The sequence below is a fragment of the Felis catus genome, chromosome C1, assembly GCF_018350175.1.
Source record: "Felis catus isolate Fca126 chromosome C1, F.catus_Fca126_mat1.0, whole genome shotgun sequence".
NCBI classification, from domain to species: domain Eukaryota; kingdom Metazoa; phylum Chordata; class Mammalia; order Carnivora; family Felidae; genus Felis; species Felis catus.
Window position 1 is genome coordinate 105,389,193 of NC_058375.1, and position 8,127 is coordinate 105,397,319.

An 8,127-nucleotide genomic window follows, 5' to 3' on the forward strand; every position below is an offset into this window, starting at 1 on the left:
GCAGGGTAACGTTAAGTAATGGCGTGTGCCAAGCTTCCCGAAATAACAAAGCTTTCCTACGGTGACCCAAGTGTTCTCGGCCGTCATTTAATGAATCCTGCTAATTTCCGATCGGTTTCGAACTTTTGCTTTTGTTATTCGATCTACCACATATATATTGCACTCCCACCTTAGTCTCCTGTGTCTTCAGGAAGCCAGTTGCTCTGGCAGTGGCCTACTTAGTTATTTCCGCTGCGCTGTCGGTGGGGACAGTGCATAGCTATTAATGTAGTTAATGTCGCATTTACAAACACGATCAGAGCTGGTAGGTAGTTGGACATTGTCGAAGAGTACAAATTGTTTACTAATTGTTATATATCCAAATAAATTGTGTTATCGGTATAAACATTTCATAAGTATTCATTAACTTAGATGTGTCTGTATGAAAAGATGAAAAGATTTGCCCAAAGTCAGTTAGAGGAATGAAGTCTAGAATCTTGTTTTCAATGAAAAATATTCAGTATCTGGGGAACCTGGGTGGCCCGGTCCGAGAGCATTCCACTCTTGATCGCCGCTCCGGGCTTGATCTCAGGATCATGAGTGCAAGCTCCCCGTTGGCCCCACGCAAATTCAATATTCAAATCCCCTGGTTTAATAATTATTTTGCTTTATAGTTCTCTCACAGGTAGAACTGTTTACAAATGGCTTTCAAAATTCACTTCTTTCTCCTACTTTGCTTATTCTAAGAGCCTTGTGAAGAAGACATAAGTATTACTCCTATTTTACTTATTTTTTTTAAAAGTTTATTCATTTTGAGACAGAGGAGGAGAGAGAGACAAAGCGACTGAGCATGAGCGGGGGAGGGGCAGAGAGAGAGAGAGAGAGAGAGAGAGAGCGCGCGCCAGACAGACCCACAGACAGAATCCAAAGCAGACTCCTCACCACACTGTTGGTGCAGAGCTGGACATGAGTCTAACTCAGGAACCCTGAGATCATGGCCTACTCCAGGATCAACAGTCAGATGCTTAACTGACTGAGCCACCCAGGCGCCCCTGTTACACCTATTTTATTTTATTATTATTTTTTTTCAACGTTTATTTATTTTTTGGGGGGGACAGAGAAAGACAGAGCATGAATGGGGGAGGGGCAGAGAGAGAGGGAGACACAGAATCGGAAACAGGCTCCAGGCTCTGAGCCATCAGCCCAGAGCCTGACGCGGGGCTCGAACTCACGGACCGTGAGATCGTGACCTGGCTGAAGTCGGATGCTTAACCGACTGCGCCACCCAGGCGCCCCTACACCTATTTTAGAGATGAGAAAACTGATCCAGGTAAATTTGGTTTCCTGAAACTGCAACTAATTTTAGCCTTGGCAGAGGGGGAGCCATGACACCACCTAATGATGACACATTAGGTTTATGATATGGTGCTTCATGTTAAATTTACATTAAAAAAATGTTTTTAATATTTGTTTTTGAGAGACGGAGAGACAGAGCACAAGTGGGGGAGGGGCAGAGAGAGAGAGAGAGAGAGAGAGAGAGAGAATCCAAAGCAGACTCCAGGCTCTGAGCTGTCAGCACAGAGCCTGACGCGGGCTCGAGCTCATGAACTGTGAGATCATGACCTGAGCCAAAGTTGGATGCTTAACAGAATAAGCCACCCAGGTGCCCCTAAATTTACTTCTGAGTTATTAACAACTATAGAAAAGAAATATGAAAAAGTGTATTTACTTTTAATCAATTATTTTAATCAGGTAATTTACTTTTAATCAAGAGTCGGACTCATCCTGAGTCACAGAATCAGAATAATGCTGTAGGGGAGGAATAATTTCTCTTTCCCTTATTAGGGTCTCTGGTTGGGCCTATGAATTTCACTGACAGAAGACAGATTAACAGGAGAAAACGTGCATGTTTTAATTACATCTTTTTTACACGTATCTGGGAGTCTTCACATGAAAAGTAAAGACCTAAAGAATCAAGTTGAATGCTTGTATACTGAATTGGACAAAGAATACTAAATTGTGCAAATGTGACTAGGCAAAGGGGCTTTGGCTGGAGCCATTAAGTGAGTGACGTGATATGGGGTTAGGTTAACAAGGTTTGTTTGTACAGGTTGATCTTGGCCTTGACCTCGTGTCCTTGGTGGCAAGAATTTCTCTTTCCTTCTGATATAGGGAGGATATCTTTCACGAGGGAATTTTCTCTCCTGCTTTTAAGAAAAAGAAGGAAAATCAGAATGTCCTTCTTGCAGGCGCTATTTTTCAAATGCTTTTAACGCAGCATAGTCAGTATGCCACAGCAACATGTTTTGAGGTTCTGTGTTCTGAACTCCTTCAATGCAATCAGTAGGTACTGATTTAACCAACTAGATCACTGACTATATTTTGAGGATGAGAGTGGGTGGTGTTGGGGCAAGACATTTAAAACATTGATTACCATAATAGTAAGTACATACCATTAAAAATAGCATTACAGGGGGGCCTGGGTGGCTCAGTCAGTTAAGTGTCTGACCCTTGATCTCAGCTCAGGTCATGATCTCATGGTTCGTGTGATCGAGTCCCCTCATTGGGTTCTATGCTAACAATGCAGAGTCTGCTTGGGGGCTCTCTCTCCCTCCCTCTCTCTCTGCCCCTCCCTTGCTCACTCACTCTCTCAAAATAAATAAACTAAAAAAAAAATAGTATACAAATATATTAGAAATCTGAAGGTTAGTACTAGAAGAGACAGTTAAAAGAATTATCGCTGATTTGGGGTGCCTGGGTGGCGCAGTCGGTTAAGCGTCCGACTTCAGCCAGGTCACGATCTCGCGGTCCGGGAGTTCGAGCCCCGCGTCGGGCTCTGGGCTGATGGCTCAGAGCCTGGAGCCTGCTTCCGATTCTGTGTCTCCCTCTCTCTCTGCTCTCTCTGCCCCTCCCCCGTTCATGCTCTGTCTCTCTCTGTCCCAAAAATAAATAAACGTTGAAAAAAAAAAAAAGAATTATCGCTGATTTAAAAATAATACTGATTTTAAAAATATTGGTTAAGAGAACGGGATGTTAGGCTTTTAGAGATACTATAAAACAAACGACCTTCAGTTATGCATGGTGTTAATCATAGTACCATTTTGAATGTGCCTCTGAATTGTTTGATGACAGCTACTAGGTACTTACTTTAGAGACCATAACATTTTTGCTATCTAGAAATTGATGAGTTCTTGGTTACATGACACAAGTGCTGCCCAAATACACATATCTATCTACCATGGATCATTTTTTTTAAGTGTTTATTTACTTATTCTGAGAAAGAGAGTGAGCGCACACATGCACGCACAAATTGGGGAGGAGTAGAGAGAGAGGGACAGAATCCCAAGCAGGCTCTGCACTGACATAACGGAGCCTAATGCAGGGCTCTATCACAAACCATGAGATTATGACCTGAGCCTAAATCAAGAGTCGGGTGTTCAACCGACTGAGGCACCCAGGTGCCCCATGGATCAATTTTTGTACAATTTATCATTTGCTGTTTGAAATTATTAGGGAGGAAAATATTTTTCTGTATCATCTTAATTTTAAGTTTATTTATTCTGACAGAGACAGCATGAATGAGGGAGGGGCTATGAAAGTGGGAATGAAAGAGAGAGAGAGAGAGAGAGAGAGAGAGAGAGAGAGAGAGGGAATCCCAAGCAGGCTCTGAGCTGCCAGCACAGAGCTGGATGTGGGGCTCAAACTCACAAAGCTGTGAGATCACAACCTGAGCTGAAACCAAGAGTCAGATGCTTAACCAACTGAGCCACCCAAGCACCCCTTCCTGTATCCTCTTAGATTTTGTACTTGAGGGCTTGCAATTTTAATGGATAACAGACAGCTTAGCAAGAGGGAAAAATAAATGTAAGTATGTACATATGCACAGGAGTTCACAAAGAAATGTGACTCAAGGATGTAGTTAGATTTTGGAGTTTATATACCATCTTAATAGGTAATGGGGAGGTGTAGAGGGGCACTTATGGGAGAACAGAGGACTTCTAGGAAAAATGAATGGGCCCTTAGGAGAATAGATGGGATATATGGTAGTTTTATAACAATGTCTCTTGAGGTGATTTCTTATCCAGTGTTGACTTGTGCTGACTTCTTGTCTTTACAAGAGTTAATCTTCCCTGTGGTGAAACTTCTTGGGAGGAGATTCAGGACAGTTGAATTCTTTTGGGAAGCTTTGCTTTTAGGAAAATAAGGGGAATGGAGAGAAAGCCTCTTCCCACATCCATTGATTTTCAAAATGTCTTTAGTTCACAATAATCCTTATGCCACTGTGGCATCGTCTCGACCCTTTCAAAATTAATAATAAAAAATTTGGAGTACCTGGGTGGCTCAGTCGATTGGTTGGCTGACTCTTGATTTTAGCTCAGGTCATGATTCTCAGGGTCATGAGATCAAGCCCTGCATTGGGCTCCGGGCTGGAGCCTGCTTAAGATATTCTTTCTCTCTCTCTTTCTCCCTCTGCCCCTCTCCCCGACTTATATGCTCACTCTCTTTCTAAAATAAATAAATAAATAAATAAATAAATAAATAAATAATGATAAAAAAGTAACATACAAATATGTTTAAGTTGCCTGTATATGAATAATAAATTCTAGAAAGATATACAAGAAACTCTTAATAGTGGTTACTTCTAAGGAGGAAGGATCTGAGCCTTTAGGGGAAAGGAATGGGATATAAATTTTTCACTGTTTTATATATATAGTCAATCTTCATTATTCATGGACTTCATAACAGTGAAATTGCCCACTTACTAAAATTAATTTGTAACCTCCAAATTAAAAAGCAGTTCAATATAATGCATTTGCATTCATTTGCAGACACGTTCAAAGTGGTAAAGAAAAAATTTGAGTCTTTCTATACACACATTCCCAGCTGAGGTTGAACAAGATGATGTTTTGCTTTCTTGTTTTAGCTCTCATATTGTAAAAAATGTTCTTTTTGTGGTCTATTTAGTACCATGTTTTTGCATTGTTGTGACTTTTTGTTTTCTTTTTTTCCTTTCTCTCTCTCCTTTTTTTTTTTTTTTTTTTTTTTTTTGGTAATTTTGCTGTTTAAAATGGATAGTTGAAGTGCTGTTTAGACCTAAGAAAGTTGTGATGTGCCTTACAGGGAAACTACATGTGTTGGATAAGCTTTGTTCAGGCATGAGTTATAGTGCTGTTGGTGTTGGCTGTGAGTTCAATGTTAATGATATCCACAAAATATATTGAATAAAGTTTCTTAAACAGAAACACACATAAAATGAGATTTTATATTAATCAGTTAATGAAAATGTTGTGACCATGGTCTCACAGGAATGTAACCCTGTATTTCCCTTAGAAGCAATGGTTCAATATTCAAGAATTCAGTGTTGTGGTATTATTTGCACATAACAACGGAAAATAATGAGACCTGACATTATATACTGACAGAGTTCAGAACATACTACCCCAAAATATGGTACATTGGCATATTGGAGTTTAAAAAACTTTTTTTATTGAAAAATTTTTAATGTTTACTTATTTTTGAGATGGAGAGAGACAGAACACAAGCAGGGGAGGGTTAGAGAGAGAGGGAGAGAGACACAGAATCCGAAACAGGGTCCAGGCTCTGAGCTGTCAGCACAGAGCTGGACGTGGGGCTCCAACCCACCAACTGCGAGATCATGACCTGAGCCAAAGTTGGACGTTTAACTGACTGAGCTACTCCGGCCCCCCTAAAATTTTTTTTCAATGTTTATCTTTTTATATTTTGAGAGAGAGAGACAGAGACAGAGTGTGAACAGGGAGGGGCAGAGAGAGAGGGAGACACAGAATCTGAAGCAGGCCAGGCTCTGAACTGTTAGCACAGAGCCTGAAGGTGGGGCTCGAACTCACCAGCTGTGAGATAATGAGCTGAGCTGAAGTCCCATGTTTAACCAACGGAGCCACCCAGGTGCCCCTGGAATTTTTTTTAATGTCTATTTATTTTTGAGAGAGAGACAGACAGAGCAGGAGCAGGGGAGGGGCAGAGAGAGAGGGGACACAGAATTGGAAGCAGGCTCCAGGCTCTGAGCTGTCAGCACAGAGCTGGAAGCGGGGCTCGAACCCATGAACCATGAGATCATGACCTGAGCTGAAGTCAGACACTTAACTGACTGAGCCACCCAGGCACCCCAGCATACTGAATTCTTAAGTTGAAGGATTTTGAGAAATGGCAGGTGCAGGAAGGATTCTCTTCATCTGTCCAGTTTCCACTGAACCAGTGCCTAGAAACAGTGGTGGCAGAAGGACTCTCTGACCTCCTCCTCTTCCTCTGAAGCATGTTGTAAGACCTTCATTTGAAAGGTACTCTCTATACCTAAAGGAAAGGAGCATCCTTGTCTCCAAAGACAAAGGGATGCCAAGAGAAATCCAAATGAACAGGCCTTGGTAAGATTCCTGTAGTTCAGTACTATTAGCTCATACCCTTTTGTCCTATCACACTTTTCCAGGACTTTCCATTCTTCATCAATCATTGTATAAAAACAGTCAAATTTATTTGTCCTGGTCTTCGTTTCCTTATGAAGGCTCCTGTGTCATGTAAAACTTACATTAAATAAATCTGTATGCTTTTCTATTGCAGTTGAATTCACAGGTCTCCAGCTAGAGAATCTAGAAAGGTAGTGGGAAAAAGATATTTTCTTCCTCCCCTACAATACTTTTTTATTTTTGAGCCTTGTGAATGTATTAGCTCTACTAAAAGAAAATTAAACAAACAACCAGCTCCAGGAACTGCTACCTGAATATTATAAAATTTTAACTTAATGGTTTTTTTTAAAGATTATTTTTATTTATTTTGAGAGACATTGAGCATGAGTGGGAGAGAGGCAGAGAGAGAGGGAAAGAGAGAGCCCCAAGCAGGCTCCGGGCTATCAGCAAGGAGCCTGACTCGGAGCTCAATCCCATGATCCCGCAAGATCATGACCTGAGCTGAGATCTACAGTATGTTGCTTAGCCAACTGAGCCAGGTGTCCCAGCTTACTGTTTTCTTAAAGCAATCTCATTAATTATCTTTATCTCAGTGAAGTAGAAAGAGGAACAAAATCTGGGTTAAAGTATAGGCTTAGGAGGGATAAGAAAGAGAGAGGGAAGAAGGAAAAGAAAGTTTTGAATAATAGCTTCCTTTAAAAATTTTTTTCTTGGGGCGCCTGGGTGGCGCAGTCGGTTAAGCGTCCGACTTCAGCCAGGTCATGATCTCGCGGTCCGTGAGTTCGAGCCCCGCGTCAGGCTCTAGGCTGATGGCTCGGAGCCTGGAGCCTGTTTCCGATTCTGTGTCTCCCTCTCTCTCTGCCCCTCCCCCGTTCATGCTCTGTCTCTCTCTGTCCCAAAAATAAATAAAAAACGTTGAAAAAAAAATTTAAAAAAAATTTTTTTTCTTTAGGTTCCTTTAAATTTTAATAGAAGTTTTAAAATAGTTTCTGCAAGTTTTAGATTTCCATTACTGTGGAAGAACTATTAGGACACAGCTTTACTTCTAACACAATATGCTGGTTATTCATTTGCATTCATCTATCACTCGTGTATTTTTTCTTTCATCAAATAGTGACAGAGTACTTTAAGGCAGGCACTGTGCTATGTACAATTACAGTATGTTACAAAGTGGTAACAAGAGTCATGATTTCTGCCATAGTTGAGTCTATGATCTAATGAAGGAGAGAGATGTTATACAAACAAGTATAAATATGTATATAATTATAATTTGTTGTAAGTACTGGATTCAATAAGAGTCAAAGGTGGAAAAGCAGTTTACATGAGAAGGTGGGTCATGGAAGACCTAAGGAAATTACATTTAAGTTACAACCAGAGGGGTGAGTAGAAGTTATTAGAAGAAGAGTGTGAAAAAAAAAAGAAAAAAAAAAAGAAGAAGAATGTGGCGGGAAAGTATGCTGTGCAGGGAGAAAAACATTTGCAAAGGCCCTAATATGAGAAGTACTTCAAAAACTGAAGGAAGGCCAGTATGGCAAGTACATAGCAAATGTGGAAAACTGACTCCAGATGAGATAGGAAAACCAGAATATGCAGAATTTAATAGTCAATGTTAAGGAATTTGTGTTTTATTTCAGGTATAATGGGAGCTATTGAGTGCTTACGATTGGGAAAGATATCAAATTTATGTTTCTACATTATCACTCTGGTT